Genomic DNA, 21,193 nt, shown 5'->3' with positions numbered 1-21,193 from the left:
GCGAAGGGAAGGAAATTTTTGAAGAAATTTTGTATTGGAAAGTTTGTCTTTACTAAATTTTGTTCTTTCATTTTTTGGGTTGGCAATATTAATCTTTCTTTCCGCCAGTTTTGAACTCAGCCAATCCCGAATTTCTTTAATTAATTTTTGACCAATGGTGTCTTTCTTCTTCGATGTTGATGTGTAACTTTTAGCCACCCAATAAAGTTGAGTGGGTGTGTCTTAATTATTCATGAAAGGTCTCGAATCTTCTACGAGGGTTTAAAAACTGCTGATTTTCACGGCTCTTGGCCACTCGAACAACATCTAGCTCAGCGTGTGGATATGTAGCAGGGGGCGGGAAGCGCCTCTTTCTTTAGGCAGCCGTTCTTCAACAAGGTAATGGCCGTTTAACATCTTTCTTTCTTGCTAGCTCAGCAGTTTAACCCTCCGGGCAGGTCCGAAAACTTTAATATGTAAACAATCCATTGAAACATGTAAAATCATTCCGGTCTTTGTAAAATTTTCATGTAACTTTAACTGTAAATCGGGGATAGAGAGTGCCTTACCCTCTCGAGCTCCCCTTCATCTTGAATTTGAGGTGACTACGTTTTTGTAACCGTTCCTATATTCCTTCTTAATGTGTTAAATTTATTCTGTATACGTGTCACCTCCATAGTATGGGAATAGCCCCTGCTGATCGGCCTAGCGCCACTTAGGTTTTAACAAGCTTCATGTAGGAGTGCAAGTTCACGCCTCCATTAATCTTGGTATTTTGTGGCCATTTAATTAATTTGTTCTTTTTCCACGAATGCCCAGTAGATTGGGTACGAGATACCCCTGTTTATATTTGTAAGTTGTGCCTTGCTGGCAGTGAATTCTGAAGTCTAGGTAATACCTCTAATAGGCTTGAAAAATTGAGAGCGGCCCAGCTCTTTCTTGGGTTTGAAAAGTGCCTTTGGGAGGTGTGATATTACTAGGCGGGAGCAAGTGCTCCATGTTATGAGGGGTTTTCTGTCCTTTGGTAATATGTTGGTCATGAACTGACAGCTCAGGAATTGAAAAAAAAATTAGGGCTTGTGGCCCAGATTGTTAAAATCCATCTAAATCTCGACTTTCCTGGTCTTGTACCTGATTTGACTTATACTCGTTTAGTTGTCAAATTCTATGTAAAAATTTGTTAAATTTTGTTGTCTGTTGAAAACATAACCTTAATTTAAATTTTAATTTTATCTTTCGGACTTGTAGTTAGACCCATTTCAGCCCGCACCTTCTTTCACCTCTGCTGATCCACCAAAACACGCTAACAATTATATCTGAAACGGATAACTGTACGCAAATTTCGCCAAAATAGTCAGTGTACAGACACATGATCGTTACTCAGTAGTTGAATCTCATGATGAACCGATTGTTTGTAAAAATATAACAATACCAGATTGCTAAGTGAACTCAGAGATTCGGCGTTTGTTTCTTAGTGGAGGTGGTGAGGAAGACATTTATTTTAATTTGAATATATGAAGAATCATTTTTAACAGCAATTCATTTAGGTCTATTCGATAAAGGTGTTTGATTGTCTGTTAATACGTCCGAGAGATAAATCTGAGATTTACTCAATTTTGTAACAGAAATGTGTACTGAGTAGGAAGAGGTCATACACTACTCTGTCCATGAGGAGGTCAGGCGCTACTAAGTCTTTGAGGAGAAGGAGTTTCAGACTACAGTGACGTTATGTCAACCAGCTCGGTATGAAAATGTGAAACCACTTTAAAACTATCTTCTGAACTATCGATTCGAACTCACCATCCCTCGAGGGGATGTTCTGGGCTATAGGGCCTAAAAGCAAGTATCTAACTCGCTCTGTGGAGGAGGAAAGCACGCCGACTCCATGATGTAAGCAGGCTGATGCAGCATTGAGCGTTGGGACTCCAGGCTAAGTTGTATGTTTTATCCTATTGTGTTTCTAATTCTACGCTGCATAGAGAAGTCATTAAAGCATTGTCAATTGGATCCTCTGATTGTTTTGTATTCATGCAAATTTTTCATCATCGTTTACTTTAGATTCTTGTCAATGAATACATGATGGAGTTTTAATTATTGTATCATTTTGTTGCACCTCGAAGCAGTAGGCCCCTTACACCAGAATTATGATCATCATCGTCATCATTGATCTCGTCGGTGACCGTATTTAGTCCCACCATCGGTCTGCATTGCTTGTGAGTAGTAACAAAATGTGGGGAACAACACTGGTCTGTGTTACCGGCGAGTGGTGCCATTATGTATGACATGCCATGTGTCTATAATACCTGTGATTAGTACCACTATAGGAGGAAGGCCATGGTTCTGCTTTACCAGTAATTAATACTATTGCAAGGTTCAGTGACATGGATTTTGGACCCTTTTGGCCAACAAGCATTATCTCTGAAAATAAGGCATTGTGAATTGTATCCACTGATTGTCTTTGATTCATGGCCATTTTGTCATTGTCATTCGTTTTAGATTTGATTTCTTAATACCAGCAAGAGCATTTTCATTAATTGTACGTGCTGAAAACTTGATAATCATAGCAATTCTCATTGTAGAAAGTTCAAACAAGCATTGATTATCGCCGCAAGTTTGTGAGGGAAAAAACCTTCGATATCTATGTTTTTTTGCTTCTCATGTATCTAAACGGTGTAAGCGACACAAGTGCCCCCGGTACAATGGACACCACACCTTAATGCTTTGTGAACAACAAACAATTCCCAATAATGATATAAATGTTAGAAGTTCTTCAATTGTGCCACCCACTCAGATATTTAGTTAAGCATGTAGCAGTGAATAACAGTTCAGGAGAGGTTGTACTAGTTAAAGATTTTTTGGATTGGGGGACTCATTTATCCTCAGTGTCGTGTAGCCTTTTCACGAAGCTTGGCATTTGTACGAAGATTTGTTGGCTACCTATATTTTTTATAGGCAATACTGATGTATCGCCTGAATGATCCACATGCAACCTTGTTCCGTTCTGTAATGTGTCAGATTATACATTGAAGTTGAACTGTGCAGTTGTGAATACAAGCACAAGCCAACTTCCTGCACAGAAAATTGATTGTTCCAGTTGGTATATTGCTCGTGAGATCATTATAAGTGTTAGTATATTTAAGCAGCGTTCTGCTCTTTATATCTTGCTAAGAGCTGAAGTCTACCATGATATTTTGTCTGCTAATACCTTGCATAAGAAAGGTTATCTCACCTCGTTAGATGACCAAATTTGTTTGGGGATTGCAGGCACTATCCCTGAGTTTTGTGTTAAGAATGACGCCAAGGTTCGGTGTGCCAGGCTTATAAATATTGATTCTCTTTACACACAATTTGCAATGCTTTTGGAAGCTTGAATAACTCCATCGGCGATTTCTTACTCCTGAATAAAGGGCATTTTTAGAACGTTTTCTTGAATAATGATCAAATGGATGATTCTGCCAGGTTTAATGCCATACCTCCTATTCGTCCTGAAGTGTTACCTGTAGCTCAGTCTAAGCATAATGCTGTTAAATTGCTCGAACACATTGAAGATAAGTTTGCTAGATTTCCAGATTTGAAACAGCTGTATGTAATTTTCATGCGTGAATACCGTGAAATGGGACACATGGAAAATGTACCCCTTGTGACTTTTAACTCAAGCTTTCATATGCCCCATCATTGTGTGCTCAAAGATTCTAGCATGTCAAACAAGCCAAGAGTTGAGTTTGACAGATGTTGTGAATCCTGAAAAGGGATAGCTTTGAACTCTTTGTAAATGATTGACCCTGAAATTCAGCCTGACTTCCTGTCTATTGTTTTAAGGTTCATAACTAGATTAATTTATAAATTAGCGAGGAACCTTTCTATATCGAAGGCCTCCGATTCAAACTACACCTGCAATCTACCCTGCAAATGGAGAAGGTACTTGAGCAGAAGCATCTGTAGCAACAGGATATACCACTGTATTTTACGCAACGGAAGCAATGACCGATAGACGATGGACACAGGAAAATCAGGAACTAAGAAACGTAGTCACAAGTCTCGTCGTACACAGCTTCCAACATATAATATTCAAAAACGTAAAATGTCATGAACCGAACAAAGAATGTATATGTATTTGGTATGCGACAAATACCACATAACACTGTGTAGTAACAGGTAAAAGAGCATAGTTGACTATGGCAAAGATTAAACTGCAGTATGTTGTGTGACAATATTTCATGCTCACGTTGTAACCTTGAAACCTATTGTAATCATTATATGGCCATCTGGCTGCAATAAATTCTTATTATTATAACTTACATTGTTATATATTCGTAACGTATACAAATTTGTGTTAATATATCCCGACCACAGGAGTCTTCAGAATATTGCGTCGCATGAATCCTCTGATGAAGAGATCAAGGACAACCACCTTACTACTCTTACAAATTCCGCCCCATTTCTTGGTCCGACATTTCTACTTCAACTTGCTGACGAAAACACAGAATCTTGCCCTACTGCATATTATTGTTTTTACTTTGATTTGTTGACAGGTACTAGCCCAGTTGAGGTAGCTGAGGATTTTCAGTCAGAAATTTCTTCCTGGCTTTATAGTACACATGTGTATCTCAGAAATTGGACGTCAAATTGTCTAGAAGCCCTCGCCAATGACCCTGTCGATGATAAAGAAATCTTGTCAACATGTAACCTCACTAAAGATGAAGGTATTAAAACATTAGTTATTATTTGGCATCCTACAGTAAATGCGATGAACTTCATTTAATATAAAGTTGAAGAATGCACGTAATGAAATCACTAAGGAAAGCATTCTCGCATTAATTCCTTCCATATTGGACCCTCCTGAATTCTTTGGATATGCTGTGGTTAAGTGCAAAGCTATCATATATTCTATTTGGCAATTGGAAAATTTTATGGGCCTATGTGTTAGAGCCTTTATCTGGAATTATTGAGATTTGGAGTGCTATGTAATGGATAAGAAGCAGTCTTTGTACATATGTTGAGTTTGCTTCTGGATATTGTATTTGATTGTGTTATCTTGATCGTACAATGTAATAGCTTTTAGTTTGCTGTTTTCTAGATTTGGGAGCGTTGCATTATTGACCGGAGGTCCTGTGAGTACATGTAACAGTAGGTGCAAGATATTGAAAAAAGGAAGTGAGGTAATGTGCATTTTGTCCACTTGTAATGAATGCAACCTACACAAGTTCTCAGCCTCTGATCAAAGGTCAGTCCATCCCATTAGCCAGAGGGCATTCTCTTGTAATGAATGTGGATCTAAGTTTTCTCGGAAGTCACATCTTCGGGAACACCTGCTTATACATACTGGTGAGCGGCCATATTCCTGTGATCAGTGCGGTTCTAACTTTACTCATAAGAGAAGTCTTCGGCGACATATGGTTACACATACTGGAGAGCGTCAACATTCTTGTGATGAATGCGGTTCTAAGTTTACTCTAAAGACGGGTCTTCAGCGTCACATTCTCGCACATATTGGTAAGCGCCCACATTCTTGTGATCAATGCGGTTCTAAGTTTACTCAAAAGTCGAGTCTTCAGCGTCACATTCTTGCACATACTGGAGCGCGCTCATATTCCTGTGATCAATGCGGTTCTAAGTTAACTCAAAAGTCAAATCTTAGGTCACACCTGCTTACACATACTGATGAGAGTTTACATTCTTGTAAACAATGTGGTTCTAAGTTTTCTCGGAAGTCACATCTTCGGGAACACCTGCTTATACATACTGGTGAGCGGCCATATTCTTGTGATCAGTGCGGTTCTAAGTTTACTCAAAAGGCAGGTCTTCGTCAACACTTAATTGCACATACTGGAGAGCGTCGAAATTCTTGTGATCAATGTGGTTCTAACTTTAATCATAAGAGAAGTCTTCGGCGACACCTGGTTACACATACTGGAGAGCGTCAACATTCTTGTGATGAATGCGGTTCTAAGTTTACTCAAAAGTCAAATCTTAGGCCACACCTGCTTACACATACTGGTGAGAGTTTACATTCCTGTAAACAATGTGGTTATAAATTTTCTCGGAAGTCACATCTTCGGGAACACCTGCTTACACATACTGGTGCGTGGCCTCATTCCTGTGATTAATGTGGTTCTAAGGTGACTCAAACTCGCATTTCGGCAATACCTAATTGTACATAGTGGTGAGAGTCCACTTTCTTGTAAACAGTATGATAAGGGGTTATCTCACATGTATCTTCGGCGTCACCTGCTTACAGATACTGAAGAGCGTCCAAATTGGTGTGATCAATGTGGTAATAAGTTTTCTAAAAGTTCTCTTCTCTGGGAACACCGACGTACGCACACGCGGGAGCGTCAAGACAATACGACTATGTAGGGAAAATTGCTTATGCATACTTGAGAGAGTCCACGTTCTGGTAATGAATCTGCGTATGTATACGATAGTAAATTTTCTCCGTTGTAAAATCGTCGATGTTACCAGCCTACTAACACACGATTGAGGCCACACTTTTCTCATGTATACAGTGCAACGTTTTTCTAACAAGTCTTTCCTTGAACAACGGCCAGGATATGTGGCTCAGAATCACTATTGTTATTTTACACAAAATTCTTATCTCTCTCTGGAGAAGTGTCGTGGAGTTTTGCTGTGCCTGAAGGTTTGTTTGTCCAATAAGTTCCCCTTAATGCCCTTCTCTCTACTTACTGTGGAGTATGGTTGATTAGATGTTCGATTTGTGGAAATATCTTAAAAAGTGTAATTGTGTGAAAAACAATGGAAGTAGATCTTTGCTTTCTTGTATGAATAGAATAATTTTGTTGCCGCTCAGCAAACTATAGTTCCACACTTCGAGCTCGATGACACTCCAAAATACTGTTATGCACGTGTACTTACTCTATAATAGTGCTGCGTGCTATAGTCCACAAATGATTAAGTTGTCTGAATTCTATTAAATGTGTAGTCACCTGTATTGTTGTCCGACTCGTTGGCTGAACGGTCAGCGTACTGGCCTTCGGTTCAGAGGGTCCCGGGTTCGATTCCCGGCCGGGTCGGGGATTTTAACCTTAGTTGGTTAGTTCCAATGGCACGGGGGCTGGCTGTATGTGCTGTCTTCATCATCATTTCATCCTCATCACGACGCGCAGGTCACCTACGGGTGTCAAATGGAAAGACCTGCACCTGGCGAGCCGAACCCGTCCTGGGATATACCGGCACTAAAAGCCATACGACATTTCATTTTTACCTGTATTGTTTGTAATCGTGATGTATCATATCATGAGGGGCGGCACAGGGGTTCAAGCAGGTATTTCTTGTTTAAAACATTATTTTAGGAGGTAGTAAATGACCTCGTACTGCAGTAAACGGGAATTTGAGTTATAAGAGAATTGGAAGTCATGTGCTGAAAAGCAGCGTAAATGCGATGGCAACTTGAGATAAATGAGCAGTAGAAATTATACACAATGATATTGTTATTTACTTGTCACCAGTTGTACACAATTCATGTATACTACCAGTTTACGTGGACAGACCTTTTAAATGTAATTTCATGTCACATACAATTTACATCATTACATCTGTAATTGATGGTAACTCAGAATATCAGGAGGTAAATTGTAATTCTCCTCAAAGATATCAAAATTATTTTCCAGTTTGTACTTGTTTGTAAAGAATAAATCAGGATATGTGGTGCAATGGCTGTTGACTCTTGTATAACTTCCTACCAGTTTCATAATTTATTATTTCCCAAGCAGTGTTCCATTAATTTTAGAATCTCGAATGATTTTGTCGACAATTATTTTTATATTTCCATTCCGTATAACATTTTGTTAGATTTCTACCGTCATTTTTCTTCAGAAATACCCTGCTTAGTTGTGCCATAAAACGGTTTCCTTTCTGATTACTTGCAAGACGAGGAATGTGGCTTTTAATAGTAAGTGTGCGTCGCCTTCAAAGACGAGAAACAGAATCTTCTCTCTCAGTTCGGTCAACCGTGACCTTGCCCATGGGGCGAGGTGACGTGTCGGACGAGTCAACAAAGATTGGATCCGCGAATGGGGCAGGGGAAGTAGCGCAAAGACATTGAGGCATGAGAACAGGGGAAACGCTTCCAGAGTGAGAAATATCCACTTCCTCTGGGGCATACTTAATAATTAAGGAATGACAGTTTATGAAGGGAGGGAAGGCAGGCTAAGGAATGAATACATAAAATAAACAGTTACAAATATAAGATTACACGTAAGATTAGAGCCTCGCCAGGCTGAATAAAATACCAAGGGCCGGGGAAGACTTCCCAAGGCACAGATATAACCGCCTTAAGCCAAAGCACTGGAAGGAAATAGCTTCTGGAATGAGAAGGCAAGTTCGTTCATCATTGAGGTATCTTGAGCACGCCATATGTCAGTAGCAATGAAGATAGGACTTATTTCAAAGCAAGAAACTTGCACGGCGCAGCAGGGAACACGTCCCTGAGTACAGGTCCAATGGTAACGCGCCGAAAAACAGGCAAGAAGGTCCACAGATGTGAATTCGACCCAACTGGGCGAAAATTATATAGACAGAATTTCCGAACAGTCCTTCCACAGAGCACAGTAGAACGAAGCAACCTTTCATATAACTAGTTGCGAAGCACCAGAGCACGACCAACTCGAAAGATGACGGGTCGATGTAATTAATTGAAGTTCATAATAAGCAGGTAAGATCGGCCCCGGTAGACTTGGTACACACCAGCCGGCTGCATCGGGGGGCCCTCCGGGCGAACTTAGGCAAGATGGGTTCTCCAAAAAGCAGGAACAATCAATACAGAGCCGACAGTATCTTTTGAACTTATTGCCGAGTAACGGAAGGACCAACGGGAAGGCAGGGGGCCAGGCCAGGAAGCGACAAGGCTTCTGACATGGAGGTAACGAGAGAACAAAAGTAAACGAGATGAAGGTATTAGGTGGGAGGTGGAAGGAGGAAAATTAACACACAAACAATAGATAATACATAAAGCGCCCTGAACATGGCCTAACTACTAGAATGCCAATATAACATTAGGAAACCTTCCTTGAGTATTTCAAAACAAGGCTATTGGAGGATAATAAACCTCAGCTCAAACCAGCGACTACGCCGGTTTCATTTGGGAAATGTAGACCCTAAATATTCTCTGCCCGCCCGAGTCCCTAAGTAGCAGCGAAACAGGAGTAAGAAACTCCAATATAGTACACGGTCCCCAGAACCGAGGGGCAAGCTTACCAGAGGGAACAATATTTTTTATAAAAACCTCATCGCCGACGGCCAGGCTGGTAGGTTTACGCCCCTGATTGTAGTTTTGTTGCATCCTCAAATGAGAAACTTTCAAATTTTGCCTAGCACGTTTCCAACTAGCCCCAATACGACCAGGGAGAATATGCTCGGGTAATAAGTCACTCATGCTCCGTAAGTTGGATAGGGGGGAGTTAGGAACGAATGAAAGCATAAGCGAAAAGGGCGACATTTTATGCGCCACATGGATAGCAGTGTTGAAAGCAGAGGCTAACCATGAGATACATCCAGATGATGGAAGGCAATGAGAGCGGAACGTAAATTACGATTTACCAGCGCTGCGTACGACGGCTGAGGCTAGTACGCGGAGGTCGTAACATGCGAGATGGACAGGCCAAAGCAAAACTTTCGGAACAGGTTAGACGTAACAGCGTTCGCATTATCAGAGACTAAAAACTGACAGGGCCCAAAGGTAGAAAAAATGCTCTTCAAACATTTTATGGTGGCATCACTAGTACCCACTTAGTCGGAAACAACCACGTAAAGCGAGAAGAACCATCCACACAAACTAGGATGAAACGGTTCCCCTCTCCTTTCGACTTGGGGAGAGCCGACGTAGTCGATAAAGATACGCTCCATGGGGCGCGTCGGTTGAATCGATGACAATAGTCCTACCTTGGTACTAATCGCCGGCTTACTCATCCTGCAGATCTTACAGGCCTTGACAAATTCTCGAATTTCTCCATCCATCCCCTCCCAAATAAAATACTCCCTGATTTTTTCCCTAGTTTTAAATACACCTTGATGCCCGGCAAGAAGAGTTTCATGATAATATTTGAATATCATTGGAATCAAAACCGTGGGCACCACCACCTTCATCTCCTGATCGTGGCGAGAATGACAACAAATAACAAAATTTCTGAGAATATAAGGAGCAACCGGTCTCCCTTTCTTTACCTCCTGAATAACTGGTCCTAACTCAGAATCTTCAGCTTGATGCTTAGCAATATCATGGTATAGAAGGGGAGCATCGGCCAATATTGCCCCAGAAATCGACAAGGATGTTAAAGGATCCGGGTCTAAGTCGTCTTCCTGTTCAATGCTGGGATAAAACATACGACTTAGAGAGTCGGCTTCTATATCTTCCGTGCCCCGAATATGACGGACATCAAACTTGAAAGCTGAAATCCTAATTCCTCAACGAGCTAAACAACCAGTCCTTCTGGGCCTACTCAAGACCCAGCTCAACGCCTGGTTGTCCATGTCAAGTTCAAAATGACGTGTTCCAAATACGTTCGAAATTTCTCGAGGGCAAATAGCACAGCGAGTCCCTCAAACTTAGATTCAAGGGGAGAAAGGGTTCTGGGTGCGTACGCGATGGGACGTCTCCCTAACTCGGAGTCCTGCATTAAAACAGCGGCGACTGCACAAGAAGATGCATCAGTTTGAACCACAAACGTTTTCGAAAAGTCAGTCACGGCTATGACGGGGGCGTTAGAGATAGCGAGCTTAAGGTCTTCGAAGGCTGCTTGCTGGGAGGGACCCCACTCAAATTTAACACCTTTTCGACGGAGAGCTCTCAGTGTGGCAGCACGCTTAGCAAAATCGGGGATAAACTTCCGGAAAATGTTTATCATGCCGACAAAACGAGCAAACCCTTTTACGGGCTTTTAAGGAAAAACTCGCGAATAGCATGAGTTCGGGACAAATCGACAGACACACCTACAGGAGAAACCATATGTCCACGGAATGACATTTGTGGCTTCGCAAAAGGGACCTTCGAGAGCTTAACCGTGAGCCCAGCCTTACGGAGACGGGTTAATATCTCCTTGAGGTGTACCAAGTGCTCCTCAAAACTTTCCGAATAGACGACTAAATCGTCCAAATAATGGTAGAGGTAATTGAACTTAAGATCTGAAAATATCATATCCAGTAGCCTGGATAGCACCGCAGCGCCTGAGCAAATGCCAAAAGGGAGCTGACAGAACTCGTATAAATTCCAGTCGGTGGCGAATGCGGTTAAATGGCGAGATTCTTCGGCCAGGGGAATCTGATAATAAGCTTGATTTAGATCTAAAACCGTAAAATAGCGGGCCTTCCTAAACCATGAAAAGCACGAGTGTAAATCAGGGAGAGGAACCGACTGTAACACAATTTTCTTATTTAGGACCCTATAGTCAAGAACCGGCCTGAAGCCGCCCTGCGGTTTAGGGACGAGAAAAATGGGAGACGAGTAGGCCGAGGTGGAAGGCCGAATGATTCCCTGATCGAGCATTTTATCGACGATCTACTTCAAGACCTTGACCTTAGGAGGAGATAGTCGATAAGGAGAAATTTTTACAGGAGTAGGATCCGAAACTTCGATTTTATAGTCCAACACATTAGTCATACCCTATTTCTCGGAAACAACGTCGGAAAATTCGCCACATAACTCCCTCACACTCTGCGCCTGATTCTCAGGCAGATGGCTAAGGCCACACACCATCTCGTTCTGAGGGGGCGTAACCGAACGGATAGAAGCAGAATTTTAAAAAGTTAGCGGCATTTTTACAGAATTACAAAATTTAAAGCAACAAGTGTTATTCTGGAAGTCTAAAATTTTAATCGTCAATAAGAAAAAAATTGTTCCTAAGATGATGGGGCAGGACAAATTTACAGCAACGAAAAATGGAAATTTCGAAGAGAAGTTAGAGTTTCGAATTTTTGCCCTAACCAAACCCCTAATCTCTACGTTCGAAGAGTTGGCTGATACGCACCAAAATGGAACAGGTTCCAAGTCCGAAAACATACAAATCGACCAATGGGCGGCATACCACTTCTCACTTATGAGGTAAACCACAATGCCAGAGTCTAACAGTGCAGATACGGGTTCGTTACCATCATCAACCTTAATAAAGGGAACAGGACCTTCAAGATTGAACGAGAGGCTTAAACACTTAACCGGACACTTACTAGTAGGATGATCAATAGGCAGACCCTCATCACCATTGACACACGGGGTTCATCAATCGGAATATCCACGACTGCCCCTCACCTACTCAACTGGAACTCGAAGTTGCCGGAAAATTTCTCGCCGAATGACCAGCTAGACCACACTTAAAGCAAACCAACCTACTGGTCCTTGATTGCCCATTTACGCCAGTGCTAACTCCAGAAGACCGCGCTTCCGAAAATTGAACTGGGCAGCGGTTTCGCAGATGTTCTGACGAGCCGCAGGCATAGCATTTCCTTACATTCCCTGACTTGTGTGACGAAGGAGTACTAAGAGCTTTAGGCACGGAGAGATCACGCAGAGTCCGCAGGACGAACTCCTTCGGCGGATACTACCATCGCCTCCAACTCCGAAAAATTGCGAGGATGGGCCGCAATACACAAACAGAAGCTGTAAACAGGAGAAATCCCCTCTACGATGGTTGAGATAATTTGCTCTTCCGAGTAGTTCAACGCAAAGACACTCGCATAAAATTTGATGTCAGAAATGAAGTCCGATAAGGACTCGTCAACGCGCTGCACTCTAAAATAGTAACTTTGAATAAAGGAATTAAATGTCCGAGCCGGAATGAAATGTGTTAATAAATATGCATGAAACTGTTGAATGGACATATGCTCAGCAATTGCATCTTTTGCGACAAAACACCAAGAGCAAGCGGATAAATAATCTGTAACATATGAGCGTGTGATAATCCAAAGACCGAGGTATGGTCTTGGAACTCTACGAGAAAACGCAGGAAAAAAACAGTATCGCTCGCCGAATCTACGCAATAATATCGAGCCTCTTTTAAGATCAAGGTCAACGGATGGCGAATATTAGAAAAGGGTGAGACATATGACGATATGGTGGACTGTAAAGGGTGGTGCTCTACCGATTCTAAATTCGCTTGATGTTTACCCAAATCGTCTTCACCTAAAACTACACCAAGCATATTTGTCCTTAACAGCCAACTTACTAAGCCACGAGTCGACCTTCTCTAAAAGGCTACCGGCCTTAGCTTATAAATCCTTAATTTGGTTCCTAGTTTCCCCATTGAAGGTTAATGAGAGTAGGTCTTCGATGCGGGGAAGGTAATGAGTAATGTGACCTTGAACTCTTCTAAGTTGGTGGTTCGATGCTACATCGCTCTCTAGAAACTCCATTACTGACAAAATGTCAGATAGGTTTGCTTCAATCACTGAGGCCGCTCCACCAACCTCGCCGTCAGTTAGGTTGGGCACAGAGATTACTTTGTCTAAGTTACCTCTTAACAATATCTCGTCACTCTTAAGAGTGTCTCTAGATTCCAAGCCACGAATAGCTAATTCGTACAAAAGTTCATCCTTCCGGAGAGCCCCAGGATATGCTACATCTCGAGTAGCCATTTTACGGCAAAAATTAAGAAATTCAGGGATCCCACAGACGTAAACAACCTCAGGGCACTCGTCTCTCCCAAGCTTATACAGCGGTTGATCCTTGGTCAGCCCCATCCAACCACGACCGCTCTGCTAGCAGAACTGTGCCAACCCTTGGCAAGCGTAGCGAAAGAGAAGGAAGTGGTGGGCCTATGGGGCTGGACAGATAAGCAGTCGAAATCAAAGTGCCTTGTTTTGATAACAACATTCGCTACGCACCTTAAACATAAACTCCGTCAGACTCTCTATCCAATATATTGTAAAACATTCTGGTATAATATATACAACCGTGACACAAGTTCACCTAGGGAACCAGCCCAAGTAATTTATAATACAGATAATACAAGCTTAAGAGGAGGGTATCCCACTTCATATTATCGCCGAATACCAACAGGTAATTCTAGAAAATACGTGGCTAACAATCTAAAAGTATTAAGTTACACTTTAGAATAGCACAAGTTTACCATAACATCTAAACAGCTCTGAGAACTGCAGAGATACTCTACGAGTTTCTAACAGGTGCGACTTACACATTACTTGGCATTACACGAAGGTGCGTAAAACCTTGCCCTTGGTTTTACAACTCATAATGAAAGACTTTACAATTTAAAGATCCCCATGCAAGGGGTACGACATGCCTCATCAAACAAACTGCCATGGCAGAAGTGGAAAATAGCACAAGAAGTAACGAACATTAGGTCTAAGTAAACGCACCAAGAAGACTTTTACAAGAAAATTACAAATAAGTTTTGCGCAAACCTAACACCTTGATTTCATATCATTACAATACTAAAAGGGGTCCAACCACCTCATACCCTTTCTTACTTGGTAAGACATCGGGGAAGTATAGAAATTTCAGCGCCTACCTCCATGTCAGTGGAACCTAGATTGACCTCCGCACGGCAGCAGGTCGAATGTGTGGCGCCTTCAAGCACGAGAAGCAGAATCTTCTCTCACAGTTCGGTCAACCGCGACCTTCCGAAGGAGCGAGGTGACGTGTCGAGCGAGTCAACAACGATCAGATGCCCCGAAAAGGGCAGGGGAAGTAGCCCAAAGACATGGAGGCATGATAAGAGGGGAAACGCTTCCAGAATGGGAATTATCCACTTCCTCTGCGGCCATACATAATAATTAAGAAATGACACTTTATTAAGGGAGGGAAGGCAGGCTAAGAAATGAATACATAAAATACACATATACAAGAAAATAGTTACAAATACAAGGTTACGCGTAAGATTAGAGCCTGGCGAGGCTGAATAAAATACAAAGGGCCGGGGGAGACTTCCCACGGCACAAGTATTATTATTACTATTATTATTATTATTATTATTATTATTATTATTATTATTATTATACTCCCATAACCACTTCTGTGGTTATCTGCGACGTTAAGGTGCCAATTCGAGTTGGCTGTGAGCTTCCATCCGGGAGATAGTAGGTTCGAATCCCACTGTCGGCAGCCCTTAAGATGGTTTTCCGTGTTTTCCCATTTTCACACCAGGCAAATGCTGGGGCTGTACCTTAATTAAGGCCACGGCCGCTTCCTTCCAACTCCTAGGCCTTTCCTATCCCATCGTCGCCATAAGACCTATCTGTGTCGGTGCGACGTAAAGCCCCTAGCAAGAAAAGGTGCCAATATTTTGTCCCTCAGGAGTTCTTTCATGTGCCGGTACACCTACCGACATGAGACCTCCGTATGTGAGCACCTTCAAGTACCGCCGAGCAAAGTCGGAATTGAAACCGCAGACTTGAGCTCTACCGTCTGAACTACTCAGCCCGGTAGTGCATATAACCGATTGCAATCAGTTCGTAATTTTCAGTAAAAATGAAATGGCGTATTGCGTTTAGTGCCGGGAAGTAGTGTAAGTGGAAGGTTCTGTTCAAAGAGGATAGAATAGAATAGAGATGAAACTCAATGATAAATTTCGGTTCCAAGCCACTTGGCACTAGTAGTTTTAGTCTCTTTTCCGAGATAGCGCCACAGTGTGCATTCTGGTGCAATACCTTAGTATTACTATCAACAGATAGCGCGCAGAATTAACATCCGGCGCAGTGACGCACATCCGGGTATGCTTACGGCTCCTCCCCCCTCCTTTCCATGCCCCTCGCCCCCCACACCCGACAAACGGCGATAAAAATGCAGTTCTACTACTTCCATGCCCAATACATTGTAATTCATATATTTTTATTTCCAAGTACTTACTACGTTGTAAATAATGATCTGATACCCCTAGTTCGTATGGCATACTATGTTACTGAGAACATAACCACACACCTCAAAGCAGCTTTAACTTTAAATGAATGATTGACACATTAACACAAAGCTGATATTATAACAAATAAGAAATCCCTTCGAAAGCAAGACAACAGAGCACACCATATGCAAGACAATGGGGTATCACATCAATATCCAAGTACCACATGAAAATGAAAATAACAGAATTAAATGCACTGAGACAGGAAATATATAGAACTACATTAATAGAACCATTCAGCTTTCAGCCCCTGATGTGTACTCAAACAGGAAATACAGGATTTCAGGAGGACTGGCGAAGATATATTTCAAATAAACAAGCACAAGGAACTAAGATTTACATCACAAGCACATGAGCACTTGGAATTCAAACAACACAAATACTGTAGCATCATGGGAACTATCGATTAAAATCGATATAAGTTCGAACAAGGTTAATCGATTGGGTAAAGTCGAATTCGATGCAATTCAGCAATATTATCTCCACAATGCTTGACGTTTTATGGCTAATTAGTTTGTGAGAAGTGCCCACTGATTGAGGTTAGACTTGAAATACTTTAAATACTTCACTTCGAGACAAACTGCCTTTAATTATTAACAACGCTCATTTCATGCTTACTAGCGTGCCATCTACAGAACGTGTATATAACTATTTACACCTTATGAGTGACCTCCAGCGCCATCTAGAAAAAAGAGTCTGAAACTACCTGAAGCTAGCTACAGATTGGAACCAAAAGCCCTATTAGAGTTTCATCCCCCTGGTTCTGTTGCCGCCGCCTCAATCAGACCCTCCGCCGCATTGACCTGTGGCAATGTCATTGCTATTTTGGCTAAGACTGCATGCTTAAACACACATCCGCCATCTTGGAGGGGCTTAACCTTACCTTTTACGCGTAAGAGAACAAACCTAACCTCATGGAGGGGCCCAACCTCACTTTTACGACGTGTTGCCCTTCCTGACGCCTGAGAGAGCGAGTCTAACATCAGAAGCTATCATGAAGGGGTGGTACCTCAGTTTTACGGCCAAATGTCTTTCCCACCGTTATTTTCAGTAGTAGGGCAATGGAGATTAGCATAAGATAGCACACCTAACCGCATGCAGGAGCCTAACATCAGTTTTACGGCTAGATGCTCATCTTGACGCCAATTGCACAAGATGGCGGCTATACACAGACGGCTAAAGGGCGCTTGCGCAAGATGACTGCTATACATAGGCCATTATGAGACGCTCTAGGGACGCTTGCGCAAGATGGCTTCTATCTAATTGCACAAGATGGCGACTATATATAGCTTCTTATAGGAAGGGCTAGTGGCGCTTGCACAAGATGGCGGCTATACGGAGGCTCTTATGAGACGCCCTAGGGACGTATGCCCAAAATGGCTGCTATCTAATTGCAAAAGATGGCGAATATAGATAGCTTCTTATGAGATGGCCTAGCGGCGCTTGCGAAACTTGGCGGCTATACATGGGCTCTTATGGAGAAAGATGGCGTCTATCTAATTGCATAAGATGGCGACTATACATAGCTTCTTATGAGACGAGCTAGGGACGCTTGCGCAAGTTGGAGGCTATACATAGGCTCTTACGATCCTCCCTAGAGAAGCTTCAGCAAGATGCCGGTTATACACAGGCTCTTATGAGACACCCTATGGACGCTTGCGCAAGATGGCGGCTACCTAATTGCACAAGATGGCGACTATACATAGCTTCTTAAGAGACAGCCTAGGGGCGCTTGCGCAAGATGCGGCTATACATAGGCTCTTATGGGATGGCCTAGGGACGCTCGATCAAGATGGCGGCTATACACAGGATCTTATCAGCCGGCCATGGGCGATTGCACAAGATGACGGCTGTACACAGGCTTATATGGAGGAAGCTAGCTTACAGGCCACTGCGCAATGTGGCGGCTATACATAGACTCTTATGAGACGGCTATGGGCGATTGAGAAAAGAGGGCCGCTATACATAGGCTCTTATGAGACGGCTATGGGCGATTGCACAAGATGCTGGCTATACACAAGTTATATGGAGAATGATGGCTTAGAGGATACTGCGCAAGATGGCGGTAATACACAGGCTCTTGTGAAGAAACCTAGCTTAGAGGCTACAGCACAAGATGGCGGCCATATATAGGCTGTTATGACCTGCTCCTCCTCCTCCTCTGTCAAGGCATAGCTTTATATCCCTTTCGAACAAGTTTAAACATGCATTACTATAACCACGCGATCTTATGCTTAAGGCTAGTGTGAGCACGTGCTATTGTTCTGTTTTTAACCTGTAGCGATGACGTCATCATAGTTATTGCAGGTTTAGCCATGTTCGTTTCCTCAAGCCTTAATGGATAGAATGAGTAAGTGTAAGGAGGTAAAGGAATGCAATAAGTATAACATGTTGTAAGCAATAAAATATTTATTTACAATGTACTACAACAGTTTTCGTTTTGCAGCTGACAAAGTTGCTATGCTTCTTAATAGCTTTCTGCGAAGAGCTAGCCTGCTTCCGAAATTGTAATGCCTCCTGAAACATTGAAATTAAACAAAACATTTAGAAATATATTGTATTAAGTATGTTATGCTTTACAAAGAAGATAATGCAGTCCTTACCTTGTTGTTATTCATGTGGTTTGTTCCTTTTCTGAATCATCGTTATCATATACTAGAAAAAGTTCATCCATACACTGTGTGAGTGCAGTGTTCAATCGTCGGATTTGGTCCACCCCAATCATCATCACAATTTTACCGCTCGATGCTTGTAATGACGTCGACAGGTTGTGCATAAAGCTACATCGATTGACATCTTACTATGGAGAGGAAGGATGTCTTGAAAATTATTTACGAAAGGAGCAGCGTACGTAGATAAAAATCCCGGTGGTAAACATTGAATCAGATGTTTCGGCATCTGAGATAAAGCTCCATGTTTATAGAACATCGTAATAGCCTTACGTACTCGTGTGAGATAAATAAGATGCGAACAGCATGCACATTGACAGTTTTGTTTGTTGTACTTTTTCTATTCCATAGCCTACGATCGCGAAGCACACACTATGTTGATGATAAAAGACTATTCCTTAGGAGGAGGGATTGAGCTAACCTCAGTAACTGCGAGGAGGAGGATGAGAAGTGGGACCGTAGCTGACCTGTGAGGTGGAGGAGAAGGAACACGACTGTGTCCTGTCAGAGGAGGAGGGGGAGGAAGCTGTTATCTTAACAGCTGATACATTAAGGTGTTGGGAAGGGATTATGTTACACAATAATACGCTTACGGCGTAATTCGTCTTCTATTTCTTGTATCTCTCGTACATACACCATGTATCCAGCACCTTGATAAGCTCTTAGGAGTTGAAATCGTTCAACGAGTAAGTTAACGTCTTTACAGTATCTTACATGTGCATAGGGTAAAAGAGTTTTGCTAATACGTGTAGACACTTGATGTGTAGAAAAGGGAAGAACTTGTTTTTATGCGGTACGTGCTTCTGCAATGTTATCAGCAGATGAAAATTTAACGCGGTTTGATTGAAAAGAAGCGGTTAAATCTTCTTCTTTTTCTTCTACTGATGCATCTTGCTTGTCTTCTTGAGATGTTTGCACAGCTACACAACATGTTGCTGGGTTAGAAAATAAAGTAGAATGAAACGCTCCGATGGAAAAGAAACGTTGTGTTATCCTTTTCCTTCCTTATGCATCTCCTCTTTATCTGGTGGAGTGATGTTAGTAACAGAAGTTGCAGTAAGCTGTGACGATGTTATGTCGTTTCGATCACGCTTCATTATATCGGGCTTTCGATATTTGGTTAATGTCTCTCTGCGTTCTACTGGTAAATTACTTAAACAAATGTGTTTAGAATTTACATGTCGTGTGAGATTATCACGTCTGCTGGATATAGCAGTACATTGTTTGCATGCATATATTTCGAAGTTATGCTTTACAGCTTTAAGTCGTTCAATATTGTCAAGTCTTGAAAAACTCACACTACAAAGATCACACATAAACATAATAGATGTTTTACAGGTAGATATGATGTATAGATTTACACTGCAACCGGAAATTAACAACACCGGCAAATAACAACTGCCTATCTATCTGTAAAACTGCGTCTAATATAGAGGAGGAGGAGGAACTATGCCCTAACAGAGGAGGAGGAGGAGGAGGAACTATGCCCTAACACAGGAGGAGGAGGAGGAGGAGGAAGCTGCTATCTTTACACCTGTTTAAGGTACGCTCTCCTACACTCGGTTTTAGAAGTAAACGCTGGGGTGTATCTTAACTATGACTGCGACCCTAGCACCTTCATAGTAACAGAATTTTCTAAAAAATCACGTGGAATTTAAATTACCCGCTACTACATGCATAATGCGGCAACAGTTAGGTTCAGCGCCGTCAAGATGTCATCAGTGAGGATAGCGATGCTCTATTGTCCATAAAAGTGAGGTTAGGATCCGTCAAGGTCACAGCTGTCAAAAAAGCACGTGGCTTTGTTTACAAACAAGAGCACGTGTTCGTAATGTCCCTAGGGCGTCTCATAAGAGCCTGTGTATAACCGCCAACTTGACCAAGCGCCACTACGCCGTCTCATAAGAAGCTATGTTTGGTCGCCATCTTGTGCAATTAGATAACCGCCAACTTACACACGCGTCCCTAAGGCGTCTCATAAGAGCCAATGTATAGCAGCCATCTTGTACAATCGCCCATGGCCGTCTCCTAAGAGCAGCAGCTATCTTGCGCAAGCGCCCTTAAGCCGTCTCATAAGGAGCTGTGTATAACCGCAATCTTGTGCAATAATTGGCGTCAGCAAGGGCATCTAGCCGTAAAACTGAGGTTAGGCTCCTCCATGCGGTTATGTGTTCTCTCTTATGCTAATGTCCATTGCCCTACTACTCAAAATAACGTCTCGAGAATCGCCATTGCCCTAATAGTTAAGATAGCGTCGGGAGGGGCATCTGGCCGTAAAACTGAGGTTAGGCCCCTCCAAGAAAGCGGCTCTGAGGTTAGGCTTGCTGTCTTGCGTGTAAAAAGTAAGCTTAACGCTGCTGTTCTGTTCGGGTCTATATGACCCGACACAAATATGATTACTGTAATTCGGATTTATTTCTAAAAGACGGTGAACTTTATTTTTGTTGTATTGTATGGGAATTGTAATTTTTAACATCTCAACTCACTCACAACAATCAACTAAGCCTTCATGCGTTTACAACAACGGGTTTCTTTCTTGCTTTTCGCAGGAAATAATAATTGGCAGTTCTCAACCATTTGAATGGTTTGTATCTGCTCAGTTTGAATTGTGACACCATGGCGATTAGACCATTGACTGATGAAGAGTTGAAAGAATTATTAAATGCCTCAGCAGATGAAGGA

The sequence above is a fragment of the Anabrus simplex genome, chromosome 10, assembly GCF_040414725.1.
Source record: "Anabrus simplex isolate iqAnaSimp1 chromosome 10, ASM4041472v1, whole genome shotgun sequence".
Lineage (NCBI taxonomy): Eukaryota > Metazoa > Arthropoda > Insecta > Orthoptera > Tettigoniidae > Anabrus > Anabrus simplex.
Note: the sequence above shows the minus strand (reverse complement) of the source record.